The 19,523-nt window shown below is 44.1% G+C and overlaps 1 non-coding gene across 1 annotated transcript; it reads right to left on the bottom strand.

Annotated features, from left to right (window-relative positions):
• Window positions 1–16,679: 16,679 nt before the first annotated feature.
• Trnad-guc lies at window positions 16,680–16,756 on the bottom strand. Its single transcript has one exon. It is a non-coding gene; the product is annotated as a tRNA-Asp (tRNA).
• Between the last annotated feature and the right edge of the window lie 2,767 nt (window positions 16,757–19,523).

The following is a 19,523-nucleotide window of genomic DNA, read 5'->3' as shown; positions in this document are numbered from 1 at the left end:
TGTAATATTTCGGACAGTGCATGGAATAGAGTACCTTACAAAAGATTTTGACATCGTTTGCGAGTTACCATGAAATCCTTCTCCCTCCATACTGCTAAATGGTCTCAGGTCCTTAGCACACATGTCAACGCCCTTTTCGGCCACTAAATCTTTGTCCTCTTTCAAGATATTTACGGAGTAAGGCAACTGCTTGTCAAATTCGCACACATATCGTAACATACTCGAGGTTCCTGAATAAGTACTTAAGAGCTTTTTACATAGTTTGCATTGAGACACACATACCGATTTATTTGAAGCGGCCTCATAAACACACGAAAACATTTCCTATGCGGCACTTGTGCTCTGTTTCGTTACCTGCATGTATTCGCCAGTTGCTAATTTTTTTTTCAATCTCACTAAAGTCCGACCTATTCATTGTGCTGCCCCCACCGTTGCCATAAATGAACTGCGGGCTAACTACCTGGCTACTTTAGTCACGGTAGCTTGACAGCGAAACCTGTTGTCAGGCGCAGCAAGCTGAGGGGGTCCCGTGAAGCTTGGCAAGCCTGCGGGAACCTAGGTAGCCCGGGCTTGCGGGAGCCCAAGTCAGTCGCATTACCCACTATGCCTCAGTACATGCGTACTCTTGTGTTTACGTCGCGGCAGGCTGACCTGCATGAATGGTTGCAGAGGAGCTAGGGGCAAGCAGGCTGCAAGGGGAATTTGTACACCTCTAGTGAGTACATTGATATGTTTGGTGCGTAATTCGTAGTGCACCACAACGGACGAGCTGCACAGCGGGTTTATCAACAACAATATCCTAATCGCCGTATCCCGCATCATACGACCTTTGCTGCAGTGTATCAGCGTCTGCGTGAGACCGGGTCATTTAGCAGATTACCTGGACAGGGACGCCGTCGACGGTAAGAACGCTGCAATTTGAGGAAGCTGTCTTGCAGAATGTGGAGCGAGATCCTTCAATCAGCACTCGTGCAATTGCACGTAACATGGGGACGAATCAGACGAACGTCAGAACAGTCCTTCGAGAGCAATTGTTACGTCCATTTCACTTACCGAGTGTCCACAACCTGGAACCAGTTCATTCTCCATCCAGAGCACAGTTTTCGCAGAGGTGCCTGGAACAGTGTGAAATGTATGCTACATTTCCATCCTCTGTGTTGTTTACCGATGAAGCAACGTTCGGGCATGATGGAGTCTTCAATATGCACAATTCGTATGTTTGGAGTGACGATAATTCACATGCCACAGTTACTAACGCTCATCAAGTGCGGTTCTTCGTTAATGTATGAGTCAGTGTTGTTGGGGCTGTTTAATTGGGCCGTATCTGCTATCTAGGCCATTAAATGGCAGGCAGTGCACTGCCAGAATTGCTGGAAGACGTCCCGCTCTCTATAAGACAACGCATGTGGTTCCAACATGACGAGGCGCCCGCACATTTCAGTCGTCGTGTGCGTCGATTCCTGAATCGACGGTTCCCAGAAACCTGGATTGGCACAGGTGGTCCTGTACCGTGGCCTGCTCTACCCCAGATATGTCCCCTCTGGACTTTTTTGTGTGGGAAGAGATGCGCAACCTTGTTTACGCAACTCCAGTTGCATCAGAAGAAGATCTGGTTGCCCAGATAGTAGCAGCAGCAGGAACAATTCAGGATACTTGTGCGGTTTTTGCCTGTGTCAGACAGAACATGATCCGACGTGGTAACCTTTGTTTACTTGTCAATGGAGGCATTTTTGAAAATCAACTGTAACTGAAATTGGGTTGTGTTAATGTGTTGTCTCTTGGTCATAAAAAAAACCGGAAAAGTGTTTGTTGGTTTAATTAATTTGCCGCCAGAGAAATCTTCCTCTAGCGATTTCAATATTCCTCATAGGAAAAATTGACATTCGGGAAAAATATTTGTTTTGATGTCCCTTACAACCTCCCAGACTACGTCGGTTTAAATACTTTTCACCCTGTGTGTATTAACTTTGAGGGTAACAACCGAACTCCTGGTAGACGGTGAAACCTCTACTAGAAGGGCCGACAGAGACTGATGCAACCCATTCATGAGGTGGAGTAATGTGCGGTAAACCTTTTCCTGTATATGAATGGGAGAAATGCTGCAACAGTCCACATTTACTTGGGGCAACTTTACTTGCACAGAATACAATATTATATGAAATGGGTACTAATACTAACAAGTAAAAAGACACGAATAGGTCAAGATGTTTTGATTTAAATATCTCTGAATCTGCCAGATAAGTCGAAAAACACTCCTGAGGACATATTCATCTTTTTGTGTGCTGCGATAAGGACATTTCTGATTCTGGCCGTATTTATTTCATTGTCTACTTATATATTTATTGAAACCTTTAGTAAATCATAGCACTGTTATCTAAAAACGGGTTGCGATGTACGCCATCTTCCTGAAAAATCTGTGCTATAGAGGTGTACTCTCTCCAATAAATTCGTAATGCATCAAGTCCTTGCTGTCGCAAAATTCGATCAACATCGGCTTAATCTTCAATTTTGAGAGCTGATATTTTTTGGTAGGCGAGGAAGATGAATTAATTCATGGCTAAATTCACCCTTGGAAAAGACGGACGTGGGGGAAGGAGTACAGTGTGAGAATAACATTGACCGGTGAGTGTACCGTGTTCAAAGATCTGGATGTTAGTGGGACAGAGCAACTTTATGCCCCCCCACACCACAACACTTGTATCACCACTAAAGCTACGTTCCCCCCCTCCCTCCACCCAACCCCCCCCCCCCCCCCCCCCCCGCTTCCCCCATATTCCTGGGTGCAGTCCATGTTCCTAGCATTCACTGCACAAGGCTACGTCTAGAATCACTAAAAGTGATCCAGGAAGAGAAGTGGCCCCACTACTAGCAGGTCTAGACCATATGCACTTGGCACCATCTCAAACGAGCCGCCGTTGGGCGGGTGTCAATGGAACTCAGCGTACTGGTCGTCGGGGAAAGAGACCACCCGAATGCAGTCGATGTGTCACGTGACACTGCATGCCTTGCAGTCCTGTTAACGCATCCGCAGATTGACATGTGTCCCTTCTCTCCTGCTGCAAAATGTATCGGTCATCTGCCGCTGTGTCTGGCCGAGGTCGACCATCTCCTTTCCATCGGGCAGCAGTGCGTGTGTTTCGGAACGCTCCCTATGTACGTGAAACAATGCTTTGAACAATACCAAACTGATGGGCTACATTCGTCACACTTTGTCCTTCTTCTAGCTTGCCAATGAAATATTCCCCGAATGAAGGCATCCAAACGTGGTCCGCGCGCTATGTTGTAATGATGATTAACACCGCAGTGCACCGTAACTACTCGCTAATTAACACACACACTGTCTTTTCCCGTTCCTTCGACTGCCTCGTGTTGAGCGGCCAGCCCTATTTCCCGTTACAGTCGCACTGACATCACTTCCAGTTTATTGTGCAAGACCGGGATACTTTTGGGAACATGCTCCCGTTCATTTATACATTAGCTAATATGTTCCGTTAATTTATCTATTTCGTTCTTACATTTTGCACAGCAGAGTAATACTTGAAGAGTATAAGTGGTACGGAATGAATCAAAGTGAAACCGACAGAAAGGAAGAAAACAAAACCGCACATTTTCACAGCGCAGCATAGAATTTTATTTGTCCTAGTCGGTTTTAACAGAAAACCTGTACACTTTCATTAAAAAAATAGATTATGTCCGTCTGAACGTTCGTTAGAGTATCGTGTAAAAGTTTGAAGTAAATCAGTCAGCAACGTTTAGAGACTTTTGCTAGCAATTTTTCCCCCTTCTATATCAAATATATAGTTACATATTACACACATCAAACAATATACGTCCAAAGTCCGCCCGAATATTCCTTAAGAGTATCGTGTAAAAACCTGTAGTAAATCGGTGAAGAACATTTCTACATTTTTGGGTACAACGTTTGGCATTTAGGGTATATTACATATACATTTTTGTATTACACATATTAAAATATATGTACGTCCGTATTTTCATTACAGATTGATGTAAAAATTTGAAGTAAATGGTTGAGTAGCTTTTGAGACTTAACAAGGACTTTCTGAAAAGTGGGGTTGCAGCCGGATAGTGCTTGAATACTGATAATAAAACCAGCAGCTATATTTCAGTCTAATGTCGTTTATTCTTTCTAACACCCGCTACCAGTTTCGAAACAACATGGTGTAATCTTCAGGCCCCGAACGTGACCTGCCATCCCCAACCGTTCTCATGTACAATGAACAGAATGGTATGCAGGGTGCCAAAATTGGTTCGATTCCATACCTTCCGCGGCACCAAAAAGTCCAGCATGGTTAGACCATGGCTGCATGTGTTAAAAAGAATAAACTACGTTAAATTCAAATACATCGTCTGGTTTTGTTATCATTATTCAACCTAACAAGTACTTGTTTTTATATAACAGTACAGACTTGTTTGTGAAAGGAACGAGGTGTATATAACTGCAGCGGTTTCTCGGAGAATTACGGTAAGAACTACCTTATACTGCTTGATCCGGGTGAATATATTCCTTGTTTAGGACTATTTAATAGAAATAGATTACTTATAACGTGACTAGTGAGTGATGTTAGCATACTAAACCCGCATTTGGGAGGAACAGGGTTCTGATCAAATTCGGTCATCCAGATCATCGTTTCCCGCGATTTTGCCCAATTATTTGCTTGATGCATTTAAAAAGTAAATGCCAGTTTCGTTCTCCAACTTATATAATTCGAACTTGTTTCTTTTCCTCGCAAAATGAACGTATGATATTTTCTCCTTTTAAACGTGAATGGCATGCAACTCATGACGCTGGGTTACTTCACAAAGAACATCACAAGCCGTAACGTAACTTCAAGCTGCGAAAAGATTGCTTTGCACAAGAATGCAAGCTAATAAAAGTAAAAAACAATTACGCCCGAAACTGACTCGGTCTCATTTAATTACATTTCCCAGTCGATGCCTAGCTATGAATTTTCCGAGATTGGAAACACATGACAAAGTGGAAAGAGAGAGTATAAAGCACTCAAAAAGTGGTACTACAGAAGAATGTACAATATAAGGGAGAATGCAAAATGAAGATTATGGAAAAAATATGGAAAACAGCAGATACGAACGGATTGTTTTGTGGGGCACTAGCTACAGCTTCGAGATTTAAATAAGAGCTGGTAGGGGGAAGGGAAGGAGGAATAATTGTCAGGGCATATCAATATTGAAATACGTGAAACATTTTATCAGGGATACAGGTTGTCATAAGTAGTAAGAACGTGATTCGTGCCAGCACACCTATTGGTATCGAAATCACAAGAGATCCTCGCAGCGACTGCGCTGTTGGACTTGTTATCTGTAGCCGAGGAAGGAGCGTAAGAGTGTCGTGTGATGCAGGATCTCAGTCTGGAGTCGACCTACGATCGAAGAAGAGATCACATGGTCCGCTGTAGTGCCTTGGGTAGCAGCCAGCTTTTGTACTGGAGCTGTGGCCGCGAACATGAGCGATGAAGGCAGCTCTGAGTCACTTCGCAATGGTGTGCACGAATCACAGCGCCCTTGTGGATGCTGTAGCGTAACAGGCTTTGAAACCTGGTTGTCTGCTTGTCATAATTGTGGTGCTGTGTACCAAATACGATGCGTAGGTGGATGTGCGGTCTCACTGGCAATGAGTATTAGCTGTCAGCGTCACAGTTCGTCGATGCTGTGTGGGGTACGGCGCCTAGGTACATGCTAAGGCTGTCACGTCCTTGTGGCGGGGATGCAAAACTGACAGCGTCATATTTAAAATGATCCTCAACTGCGGCTACAAGAAGTCGATCATGTGTGAGAGCACTGTTGTTTGGTCCCCCATTGTGGTTCGTACGGCATTGTGGTCTTTTCCTGACGGCTATGACGTCACGTTTTCTAGTTCATTGTGTTAGAGTTTCTGCGATGCCCAGGTTAATGCTGTTGGTAAATTGTGTATCTCGGTGAGAGTAACTTACGTGGTGGCGTGTTTTAGAATATGAAACTTCCTTTTCGTGTGCCCTGTTGATTGAGTTTAGTGTTTAGTTTGGCTTTTCATTTGTACACCTCTGTTTGTACTCATGGCGGTATTTTATGGAGATGTTAAATTGTGAAGCTTCCCTTCACTCTGATACCATTAAATATTTACTGCGCTGGTTCTGAAAAATTAGTGAAGCTACTGATCTCGGTTGTGTACGGTTTAGTGCGCTTGTTGCGCCATTGCTCTGTGAAGCTAATTAACGTGCATGTTTATTGCTGAAGGTTTCTTTTAAAGAATTTCTAGTCTACTTGTACATATTTCACCACTTGAGTCTGTAAAGTTTGGTGCGATAGTGGCGCTATGATTGATCCAAGTGATGCACATGAGTTCTGTATGTTTTTATTCTGTAAAGCTTTTATGTGAACATTTATTTTAAAGAATAGCAAGAAGAATCACTGGTTCCAAAGATGCAGTAACGGGAAATTTAATTATTTGTCACGACAGTCACTGTTTTTTTTTATCTTGATTATTTTCATTCAGATATGTCATCACCTTTGGTCAATCAACGTCTCTTAATAGTATGCATGTCTACGTTTTGTTAGTTTTCCATATAATTCGCGTGAGGCATTACAGCCACACATAATTCTGTAAGGCCAAGTATTCAGTTCCTTGTGGTTAAATGTTATTAAGCGTGTTTCGACTTGAAGCTGCGTTAGTATTTCTGTTCTTGTGACAAAATGTGGTAAAGTTTACTTTGGGATTAAACAGTTGTGATCAGTCAGGGTGCAGTCGCTTTTATAATAATGTGTTTCTTTAAATTTGGTCTTATATCAATACATGAAGAAATGAAATTTGTCCAGTAAAACCACCTCATTCCCACTCTCCTTGCTGTTTCAGAATGCACATAGCGAACACTGGCAGAAGATGTGAAAACATAATGGTTTTCATCAAACCAACCAGAACAAATTGAACATTAAACGATTAAAATAACAAATTTGTTGAGTAAGTGTTCAAAATGGCTGCCACAGATAGAGATCTACTTTGAAGTCATAACATTCTACACGGCATTAATCCTTCTCACACTGCGCTGATATCATTTGCTTGAATCTCTATCGCTTATATGGCTAACCAGTTGTACTACTTGACAACATGTCCACTCTCTGGGAAAGCAAAACAATATGAAAAATTTTCTCATTAGTTGTTCAATATCACTGTTAATTATGAGACTTCAGTTCCGCTCCTTAAGAGAGCCGGCGACTGATTAAAATAGAAATAGCATATCAGTGAATGACGATAAATGCAAATTCCTATGCTCGTGGTTAACATGAAACTGAATTTCTCTGGCTCGCAGAGGTTAATACAGACGGACAAGTGGCAGTGAAGCTGCCAACTCCATTCGTTGTGGAGTCACCAATGACCACTCTTATTCTTGGGCGAAATCCACTACTTCCACAGGTAGTTTAGTTTTAAATGGAAGTTGATATGTAGTACCCAGTTACGAATGATTCGAACAAATTCGAATGCAGAGTAAAACAGCTCACAAACAAGATTTGTTACTAATGGCAAGAGAGAGTGCCGTATCCATCTGCGTTGTTGGTGCAAGGATACGGAACTAACGCATTGTATAGAAACTGTTTTTATGACATTATGAAACGTGTTGGAGTTGGAGTGTAAACTATTGATTATGCTCCGCTTTTCGTCCGGGTGTCAACAATAAAGGTAGACAGAGCAAGCAAATACTAGAATAAATAGGGCCAATATGATTGATTATGGTGCCATTGGTGATTGGCAAAAAAATTTGTACGCAAAAAATACGTTTCTGATTCTGGCTGCACAAAATGGCTGACAGGCAGAGGGAAGACAAATACTGGACATTTCAGTGACGTGTATAATCGCAATTCAATTTTATACGATTATAATCCCAGGAGATCTTGTGTTAGCAATGTTATACAGAAGGGGTGTTAATGTCGTCCTTACTACGAATCTGGTCGCACCCTTGGACACCTTAATGTTGAAGTGTAAATGAAACCACGATACGCCGCGGAAACCGTCACGCAAGGGGGTATTTTCCCTTAAAGATGGTAAAAAATCCCCTTTTTAAATGCGAGTGATTCCCGAAATACGTAACTTTCTGCGACAATCCGACGGATGGCGTACAGCTGAGGAACTGAGTTATTTGATTATTGTTGAATGATACGCCGTAGAGTTAGTCTGTACTCACGTCTCTCTCGCAGTGCATCTGTAGCTTCCCTACGGGCAGCTGACTACTGCACTTTTGATTTTGTCTCGTTGTTTTATATTAATGAGTTGTGAGCTATAAATAATGTCATCTCCGAAATGAATTCGGAGTGCATTTTGATTTCGTCCAAGGTCCTTGGAAAGTCAAAATTACGACAAGAAAAGGGCTCTATGACCATTGAAGAGATGTTCTTGAAAATTGTTTTTAATAAGATTGAACGTTATTGAAAATTATATTTTATTAGGTCCTACCTCGCCTGATGAAGAAATAGAAAGGTTTTACACATAAACTGTCTTATTTATAGTCACAATTAAAGAAACAATGGCTTGCATTTCACAAAGCTGAATCTACGTTCTTAAAAAAATGACCATAAATTGCTGTGAAATGTCTTTAAAATACTCTGTTGCGAAACTCGAGTTCGTAGAGCTAATCGAACGCAGTAAAATGCGTAAGACATAGTAATTGAGAAACGGTTTTGTAGACACGGAACTAACGTTTGCCAGTCAAATGAAGCTCCGAGAGTCTGAAAATGTTGAATGTTGCAACTGCTTAAGGATATTACTTTATCCTCTGAACGAGGAGCTAAAAATCGACGAGCACTAGTTCGAAGTCCTAGAGACTTCCAAGCGCAAAGGCCTTCTCAGTGTTTGTGAAACCCTCGCTGACAAGAAAACAATACGGAGTGATCAGAACACCTGATAAGAAGGTTTCTGCCTGTTACAGCATAATTCGAGAGGCTAAAATGCAGTGCTCCCCTGTAACTGAATCCTGTCAGGTGACTGCCAAATGTGCGGAGATTCAACTTCCAGACTTTGCAAGTGCTTTTAAATGATCTTCCAAATGATGACATAAATACACTGTAACTTATGTGTAAATGGGCTTGTGATGATTCACAGCGAATTGCTCTTGAACCTAATTCTGGCAACAACCATGATTCTGATGCGAATATATTTTAATCTCTTTAGTGCCTCTCAAACTTATTAGCCGCTTGAACAGATACATAATTGTTTGGAAAATTATTGCACCATCGTCTCCTCGCTTTTCAAGACCAATAAAAATTAGATTTATTCATGAAACAGCTAATTTTACTGAAAAAGTAATTGGTTATATCAACAGACAAATCGAAACTTTACGTGAAACGAAAGTTGCAGGAACGTAGAGTGATTAATCCTAAAATACACATTGCTGATGGCTATGTTAGATGCCAGGCTTGCAAAGCAGCAATAGAGACAGCATCGACGGTGGGGTGCTACATTTTCAAGGCTACCTCAAAAGACTTCAATGACTTGTCAAAAATCAAACTAATAAGTACAGAAGCTCTTCAGATCGGTATGTCTGCACTCCATACCTAAATTAGACGTTCCGAATTTTTGTTGCTTATTTGTCGAATAAACATCAAGAAATGGCAAATCATTTCAATAGAGGAAAATGAACTCGTTCGAGAGAGGAAAAATGTCTCACAAGAAATGTTTAGAAATGGGTTTGAAATTAATTGTAGATATTGCCAAACAAAACTATGACAATGGAAATGGTGGAAACACCTGTAGAAGATGTTTTGCAGACGCTGAAGCATCAGTAGAAATGACAGTAGTAGACCTGTGGCTAATCTATTCAGTGTTATTCTAGGGCCTATTTCCAGTGAACATAAGATAGACATAGGCAGATTTGCTGCTAATACTTCTGAAACACCAAGATGTATGTTGATTTATATTAGCGGCATCGTGTGTCCTCTACAGCACACAAAATTTTCGTCCATGGTCCAGTTGTGCTTGAACATGACTTGTTACCCATAGGCAGTGTACAAGAAGCTGCCGAGGCTCGGAATAAGCACTTTCGTGTGTACAGACAAACATTTTCCAGGAAATTTCCAAGCAAGGATACAATCTGGACATACTAAATAGGCTACTGCAGACATCCGATCCATACACAACAGGTATGAGACCGAAGCCAAAGAAAACCAGCAAAATTTTCGTAAAAGAGACATAACATTTATTGCTCTCAGCGAATGACGAATGAGGCAGAACCCTCAAGCTGAAAACGATGATGGAGTCCAAAACGAAAACAGACTGCTCAGATGAAGGAGACTGGAACGCATCATCGGAATAACACACACATCAATAAAAGTTGTGCATCACCCCGGTTTCCAGAACTCCTGAAGACAGACATTGACTGGTGATTTTGTATCATAGACACAGTCCCTTTCACTGTTCACAGATGTCACTAAACCCGCCCAAAGATGTAAAGAATCATGTACGAGCAGCGCCTATTAGACGGAGGGGGTCCGACAGTCGATCAGTTCCAGTCATTCCACCAGGAAGAAGGTAAACGGCTCGTTGTCTGTAGATCAACCATTCAACTACGCCTACACGGTCAATATCGCGGTTCGATCGAGTCCACATTGTTACTCTGTGCCTGGAAGGGCTCTCAACTAGGGAAGTGGCCAGGCGTCTCGGAGTGAACCAAAGCTATCTTGTTCGAACATGGAGGAGATACAGAGACAGGAATGTCAATAACATGCCTCACTCAGGCCGCCCAAAGGATACTACTGCAGTGGAAGACGGCTACCTACGGATTATGGTTCGGAGGAACTCTGACAGCAAAGCCACCATGCTGAATAATGCTCTTCGTGCAGCCCCAGGACCTCGTGCTACGACTCAAACAGTGCGCAATAGGCTGCATGATGCGCAACTTCACTTCCGACGTCCATGGCGAGGTCCATCTTTGCAACCATGACAACATACAGCGTGGTATAGATGGGCCCAACAACATGCCGAATCAACCGTTCAAGATTGGCATCACGTTCTCTTCATGATGAGTGTCATATATTCCTCCAACGAGACAATCGTCGGAGACATGTTTGGAGGCAACCCAGTCAGGTTGAACGCCTTAGATACACTGTCAAGCGAGTGCAGCAAGATGGAGGTTCCCTGATGTTTTGGGGTGGCATCATGTAGGGCCGACGTACGCCGCTGGGTGTCATGAAAGGCGCCGTAACGGCTGTACGATACCTGAATGCCATCCTCCGACCGATAGTGCGACCATATCAGCAGCGCATTGGCGAGGCAATAGTCTCCAGGAATGGCAATTCGCGCTCCCATCGTGCACATCTGATGAATGACTTCCTTTAGGATAACGACATCAGTCGAATAGAGTGGCCAGAGTTTTCTCCAGTCACGAACCCAATCGATCGTGTCTGGGATAGATTGAAGAGGACTGTTTATGGACGACGTGACCCACCAACCACTCTGAGGGATCTACGCCGAATAGCGGTTGAGGAGTCGGACAATCTGGACCAACAGTGCCTTGATGAACTTGTGGTTAGTATGCCACGATGAATACAGGTATGTATCAATGCTAGAGGACGTGCTACTAGATATTGGAGGGACGGGTGTGTACAGCAATCTGGACTGCCACCTCTGAAGGTCTCGCTGTATGATGGCACAACATGCAATGTGTGGTTTTCATGAGCAATAAAAAGATCGGACATGAAATTTATGTTGACGTATATTCCAATTTTCTGTACAGGTTCCGGAACTCTCGGAACCGAGGTGATGCCAAAATTTTTTTGATGTGTGTACATATAATTGTAGTTAAGATGTAAAGAATCTAACTAAATTACCATAATTTTGTTTTTTTCTTCGTGCTGTAAAGTACGTGCGTACGTTCCTATCCTAAAATATATATTATTTAGGGTATCATAGTGCAGAAAATACCATACAATAATTTAGGCCAGCATTTTGCGTGAAATACCATTACGTACGTCGGAATCAAGGCGATGGTTGAGTGTGGTAGGTACCTAGTGCAGAGAGGCGATTTACGTTAGTAGTATAATAACGTGTTCTCGTGAGTCAGTGATAAGGTGTGGAAGGAAAGATTAGTATACCCTACAAAACGTGGTAGAAAGAAGGTCATCATCGGTCACAATGTCATCTGTATTTTATTCCAGATCTAGATTTCAGCCAACAGTGCAATTTTCAATAGTACGTTATAGGTTCAAATGGCTCTCAGCACTATGGGACTTAACATCTGAGGTCATCAGTCCCCTAGACTTAGAATTCCTTTTAAACTAATTAACCTAAGGACAGCACACACATCCATTCCCGAGGCAGGATTCGAACCTGCGACCGTAGCAGCAGCGCGGTTCCGAACTGACACGCCTAGATCCCTAGATCCGCTTGCCCACAACGGTCATCTGCGTTATAGGTACTCAAGTGGACTCACCACCGTCATAACGACACATATTACAGTGTAACATTGGTAGTACAAGCATCATCGGAAGTCCCATGAAGCTTTTCGTGAATAATGTTGTTGTATACAGAGAAGCCGCAGCTCTTGAAAGTAATAACGAAATGGAGGAAGACCAGCAGAGGATCAACACTTGATGCTACAATTGGCAGTTGACCGTCAACATAAACAAAAATGGCTCTGAGAACTATTGGACTCAACTGCTGAGGTCATTAGTCCCCTAGAACTTAGAACTAGTTAAAACTAACTAACCTAAGGACATAAAAACCATCCATGCCCGAGGCAGGATTCGAACCTGCGACCGTAGCGGTCTTGTGGTTCCAGACTGCAGCGCCTTTAACCGCACGGCCACTTCGGCCGGCCCAACATAAACAAACGTAACCCATTATGAAGACATAGATAGAAAGTCACATTACTGTATAATTACAGAATTGCGTAACAAGTACTGGAATAAGCCACATCCATAAAATCTCTGTGATTTTACCATCACGTAAAACTAACAGCAGGTAGACAGATACGAGTCTGATGTTGATTGAAAAAAATCATAAGAGGGTATGGTCCGGCTACATAGGAGGCGAGTTACAGAACCCTAGTTCGACCAGTAACTGAACATCGCTCCTCAACGTGGAATTTGTGTCAGATGGGACTGGTAGGGAAAATGAAGTAGTTCCGAAGAAGAATAACGCGCTACGGTAAGCACGAGAGCGTCACGGAGATGTTCAGCCAGTTCAAACGGCAGGTGCTTCAGGAGAAGCGGTCATCGCGATGCGGTCGGTATTTTTACCTAGAGCGTATGTCCAACGAAGTATCAACCAATACACAGCTCCCTCCTAAGTCTAATCAGAAGTATAAGTTCATTGATAATGATTATGCATATGGTATGCGTCTACCCTTCACCTTCATGACGTCTGAAACTACTGGCAACCAACTGAATGAGGTGTCTGAATGTTTGTGGAGAAATGGCAGCCCATTCTTTATCAAGAGACTGTACTAGTGTTGCACGATGGGGACTGCAGCAAATTCGATCTTCTAATTCATCCCAAAGACTGGACTTTTGGTTCCGGTGGGGACTCTGGGAAAGCCAATCCACGTGAAGAAAACAGATGTCTACAAACCATTTTATCACAGAAGCTGCTTTGTGACAGGATGCACTGTCGTGGTGTACAAACTGTCGTCGTCTCTGAACTGTTTCTCTACTGTACGAGGTATACAATGCTGTATAAAGGTTTTCATATCGTTCCGCATTTAGCCTTTCCTTATGCACAATAAGGGGCGATTCCCTAACTTAGAGTGGTTCATCACTGCAAGTCACCCACCTCCAGTCATTCAGTGTTCACTGGCTATACGCTATACAGCATCTCAAACGTCCCTTGGCAATGACTACCGCAGTGTGTGGCTGTCGAGGAGCTGCTCGAATATTGCACCCCATTTTTGATACTTTGCCAGCTTCACTGCTGCTAGCTCTTTGGAACTCACTCTTTGGAACTCATGGTGATTCCTTCCACTGATTTTATGCTGTTTCTACAGACATCATGCATAATGCTCGACAGTTCCGAGGTCTGGTTGGTCTGGGTTGAGTTATGGTTCCTTCACGTTCCCACTTCACAATCACATCACGAACAGTCGACGTGGCGAGCTTCAGAAGGGTTGAAATGTTCCTGATGGATTTGTCACTCAGGTCACGACGACTAGTCCATGTTCGAAGCTCTTCTGACTGATCCATTCTTCTGCTTCTCTACTGACAAAGATATGCACTGCGCCTCCCCTTATAATGGCGCGTTCGCCCCTTGCGACATCCCGTGGTGAGTTTCACATTAGATAGGAATGACGGGATACTTCTGATCAGATATTGTATACTTCGCGAAGAGATCATGAACGTAACATTAGACAGATTCTAGCTGTAGCTGAAGTTACTAAGAACTTTCTTCTACTCATATGTTTTGAACGACAGTAGGCCCATGTGGGCATTAAAATGACTCAATGGCACCAAGTGAAAATTTATACCAGAAAGGACCTCGAACACGAATCTCCTGCTTAAACAAGCAGTTACCTTAACCGCCTCAACCATTCGAGCACGCCTCCCAGCCGAAGTAAATTACTAGCCATACTACTAGCATAGTGTCACCTAACCACGAACCCCTCGATGCTATTTCGGATCCCCATAAGAGATCGGCCTCAGTGTACATCCACACCTTATTGGTACACATGCAGGTGTATGTACAGATATTTTTTTGGCTTGGATCTTCTCTGTGTCGAACAGCTATCCCATAAATGTATCACAAATTTTAAGACCTGATGTTTCCTGCATTGTCGTACATGGACGGTGAAATGAACAATGCTTGGCAGTACTGACTGTTCATTTTGCTTCAACACTTCCCCACCTGACCTGCTGCCCAGGGGAAAATAAGCATTAATGACTTGCTCTTAACACAAGTACTTGCGTGTACTATCGGACATAAAACATGACTTGTAGTAGCTGAATTATTAGTCATCAAATGGCTTAAATATTAATGTAATGTTTTCAGTCCACTATCCACAGTCACCGTTAGAAATATCTGCACTTATACCTATTAAAGCTCCGTATATAAAAGTTATTTCTCCCACATACACTATGTGACCAAAAGTATCCGCAATTCTGTCTGAAAATTACGGACAAGTTTGTGGCGCCCTCCATCGGTAGTGCTGGAATTCAATATGGTGTTGGCCCACCCTCAGCCTTGATGACAGCTACCACTCTCGCAGCATACGATCAATCAGGTACTGGAAGGTTTCTTGGGGAATGGCAGCCCATTCTTCACGGAGTGCTGCACTGAGGAGAGATATCGATGTCGGTCGTTGAGGCCTGACACGAATTCGGCGTTCGAAAACACCCAGAGGTGTACTGTAGATTAGGGTTAGGATTCTGTGCAGGCCAGTCTACTACAGGGATGTTATTGCCATATAACCTCTTCGCCACAGACCGTGCATATTTACAGGTGCTCGATCGTGTTGAAAGATGCAGTCGCCATCCCCGAATTGCTCTTCAACAGAGGGGAGCAAGAAGGTGCTTAAAACGTCAATGTAGGTCTGTGCTGTGATAGTGCCACGTAAAACGACAAGGGTGCAAGCCCCCTCAATGGAGCACACGACCAGACCACAACACCACCGCCTCTGAATTTTGCTGTTGGCACTACATACTCTGGCATATGACTTTCACCGGGCATTCGCCATACCCAAACACTCCCATCGGATCACCACATTGTGTACCGTGATTCGTCAATCCACACGACGTTTTTCCACTGTTCAATCGTCAATATTTACGCTCCTTACACCAAGCGAGGCGTCGTTTGGCGTTTGCCAGCGTGATGTGTGGCTTATGAGCAGCCGCACGACCATGAAATCCTAGTTCTCCTACCTCCCGCTTAACTGTCATAGTACTTGCAGTGGACCATGACGCAGTCTGGACTTCCTGTGTAATGGTCTGGATAGATGTCTGCCTACTACATGTTACGACCCTCTTCAACTGTCGGCGGTTTCTGTCAGTCAACAGACGAGGTCGGCCTGTGGGCTTTTGTGCTGTACGTGTCCCTTCAGGTTTTCATTTCATTATCACGTCGGAAACAGAGGACCTAGGGATGTTTAAGAGTGTGGAAATCTCGCGTACAGACGTGTGAGATAAGTGACACGCAGTTACGTGACTGCGAAGTCCGTGAATTGCGTGGAGTGCCCCATTCTGCTCTCTCACGATGTCTAATGACTACTGAGGTCTACTACTGCGTCTTCAAACTGTACTCGTACATCCGTTATGTATATTACTGTACAGGTCAGACTTTCTACTTGAAAGTCGCCTGCCCGGTAACGGTAGATAAATACGGTAGCAGTGGCTGTATTATGCTGATCAGGATGCATAGTTTCTTAGGTGATGCATGAATGTCCGAAGGAACGTTGCATCGTTATTAAAAATCATAGGCTTTGCAATATCGCCTTACACCAGAAGCATTCGGCCACCAGTGCTGATTATTAATCAAAATTTAAATGGTGGCGGGTTTCGAACCCAGGACCTCACGACGTTTGCACTACTATCAACGACGCTACCCTTCGTTTACATTTTTTTATCTCATTTTGTTCTTTTGTTAATTTTATTGGTTCGAGGCTGACGTCCCATGCACTTGTTCGAGTTCATCGTGGATCCAGAGGGTAGCTATCCCTCTTACCGAACACGCCGAGCTACCGTGCCGGCGACAGTGTCCAACCCAGCCGGGAATCGAACCCGGGCCCTCCGGCATGACAAGCCGGCGCGTTGTCCACTCAGCTACGGTGGCAGACGAATTTAAATGGTGGCGGGTTTCGAACCCTTGACCCCACGACGCTTGCGCTACTAATCAACGACGCTACCCCTAGAGCACGCATAAGTAACAGTGGTGCACCAAATAACGTACGCCAGTCTTCGTAATGCGGCTTCTGGTGGGTAGATTGAGCTTGGAGTACAATGCCACCGGTGAAACATATTCTTTAGGTACTTGAGCTCTGAGTCGACCGCGTCTCGAGTTCCTTTCCCAGCCGACGCACGAATTGGCGCCGAGGACTGCCGGTCTGCGGCACCTCTGGAGTTACTTGCGGCGGCGGCTGAGGGATGGCGCGGCCTGCAGAGCTGACAGCGCGTCCCAGGGCGCGATAATCTCGTCAGCCGGTGCGCACGCCGCGCTCTCACATATCTGCCGTCTCGCCGCGCCTTCCCCACTAATCCCCAGAAGCATTCGTCCCGCGCGCGGTTTGCTCACGTCCCCTGTAACAGGGTTAGCGCTCGGCAAATAAAGGCGCGGTACCAGACGGGAATGGGAGGCGCTTATACAGTGTCACAGAGCACTGGACGTAGAAGGCAACGCTGTAAATGGGAAAAAGCAAGATTAGAGTGTACCAGACAAAACTGACAGGACAAGTGAAATATGACCCAAGCCACTTAGCTCAAATTGTTACTCGTTACAGATTGAGAGAGAGAACTACTTCGTTGCCCCGAGTAAGTGAGAAATACTGAGCTAAATAGGTTTCATTATGATCACTCATCGAGAAGGAATGAGTACAGATAAGAATCACCAAGTCCATAGATGTCAGAAAATGATTTTAAACGACTCCAAAAGGTTGTAGAAGGAACTGAGAATGGAATCTATGTCTGGAAACTTCACCTAAGAGCGCTACAGTGCGTCAGAATAACAGGTGCTGCTACGTCACCACTTTCAAAATTACTGGGTGAATCCCCAACAGAGAGGACCCTAAAACTGTTTTGGGAAAAAAATTAGAACATTCCAGACATTCATAGTCGCTTGCAGAATGTCTATGGAGACCTTGCAGTGAACAAAACCACGGCGAGTCGTTGGGCGTGGCTTCTGTATTCAGCGCAACCAAATAGTGCAATCCTTCCCGATCTGCACCCTACTGCCCGGATCTCGCACCTCCCGTATTGCTCAATAAAGGATGCACAACGCAGTAAGCAGTACGTGGATGATATGGAGATTATTGATGCACTATACAGTAGAGTGGAGCCATACAGGCATACAGGCCCTCCCAGTAAGGCGACGTAAGGCCATCGCATTGAACGAAGATTATATTGACAAATGGGTTTTGTTGCAAAAATAATCAGGAATAATTTTGTGTATTGGAATTCTCAATAAAACTAATCTTCTTTCAGAAAAAAGTGTGCTGCATTATTTATTGAACACCACTCCCAGATTTTGTTAATAAATATTATTCAGCTATTGCACCTTGTGCTGCTCACATTACTTGTTTTGGATATATTTCCGTGTGAAAACATCAGTTCGCAGTTTGCAAGCAACAGCTTTGTACAGTCACTACGTTTCTGCAGTAGCTTGATGACTTATTGGTGCCTTAGATATTGTTCAGTTGTTCACTACACTTATTTTAAGGAGTAAAGCTCATTGCCGGCCGGAGTGGCCGTGCGGTTCTAGGAGCTACAGTCTGGAACCGTGCGACCGCGACGGTCGCAGGTTCGAATCCTGCCTCGGGCATAGATGTGTGTGATGTTAGTTAGGTTTAAGTAGTTTTAAGTTCTAGGGGACTGATGACCTCAGCTGTTAAGTCCCATAGTGCTCAGAGTCATTTGAACCATTTCGCGTGACCGCTACGGTCGCGGGTTCGAATCCTGCCTCGGGCATAGATGTGTGTGATGTCCTTAGGTTAGTTAGGTTTAAGTAATTCTAAGTTCTAGGGGACTACTGACCACAGCAGTTAAGTCCCATAGTGCTCAGAGCCATTTGAACCATTTTTGAAGTAAAGCTCATTACACAGCAACATTGAGTTAGTATTGACTTAAAATCATTATTTTTACATTGGTTGTAAGATTTTCTCCAAACCTGAAATTCATCGCTACATTAAGACTTGTCGTCTTGAATCTTAGAGAACAGTTTCAGATGGTACCGAGACGCCGCCAGTTACAGGGTCTCGCAAAGTGGTTGATCAAGAGACACAAGAACATAAACAGTAGAACTTCGTGTCAGTCTTTACACACAGAAATTAAAGGATCCCAAAGGCGCCATTTGCAAATTGCCAGTTCATCTGGTTGCAGGTAGGAGTGTTAGTAGCAGAGCTAGTTCGCTCGCCCGGATAGGGGAACATGTACCCGGAGCTATGGGTGAGTTGAGCATGGCTGATGTCCGTGCCATCTTTATTTAACCATTTGTTTTTACCATACAGCCGCCTCGTCATTTTAATTTCAATTACTGGTGTCACTGAATTGCTGTCTTGCTTCCTGTGAGTGGCAGCAGCAGCGCTTATCGATAAGTGCACCGTCGTACTATCTCTGGGCGACCGATAGTATATCCGGGTCGTCGTGTGTCTGGAAGTCAGTCGGAGAAGGACCAGCAGGGCGGCCACAACGCAGCACCAATGCAGTCGGGCAAGGAGCCCCAGTGAGGTCCGCACAGCCAGTACCAGTGGGGACGACCGCTGGTTGGTCGTTCGGTCGGTCGTCTCATCGACAACGTGTGTCTGGGTCGGTTCCTTCTTGTGCAGAGATGTCGGTTGTGTTCCCTCTGCATGGTTGGGTCCGAGCCAGTGTCTCCGGGATGTCGTCCG

Source organism: Schistocerca americana, chromosome 5 (assembly GCF_021461395.2).
Source record: "Schistocerca americana isolate TAMUIC-IGC-003095 chromosome 5, iqSchAmer2.1, whole genome shotgun sequence".
Lineage (NCBI taxonomy): Eukaryota > Metazoa > Arthropoda > Insecta > Orthoptera > Acrididae > Schistocerca > Schistocerca americana.
This window is presented reverse-complemented; position numbering and strand designations above follow the sequence as displayed.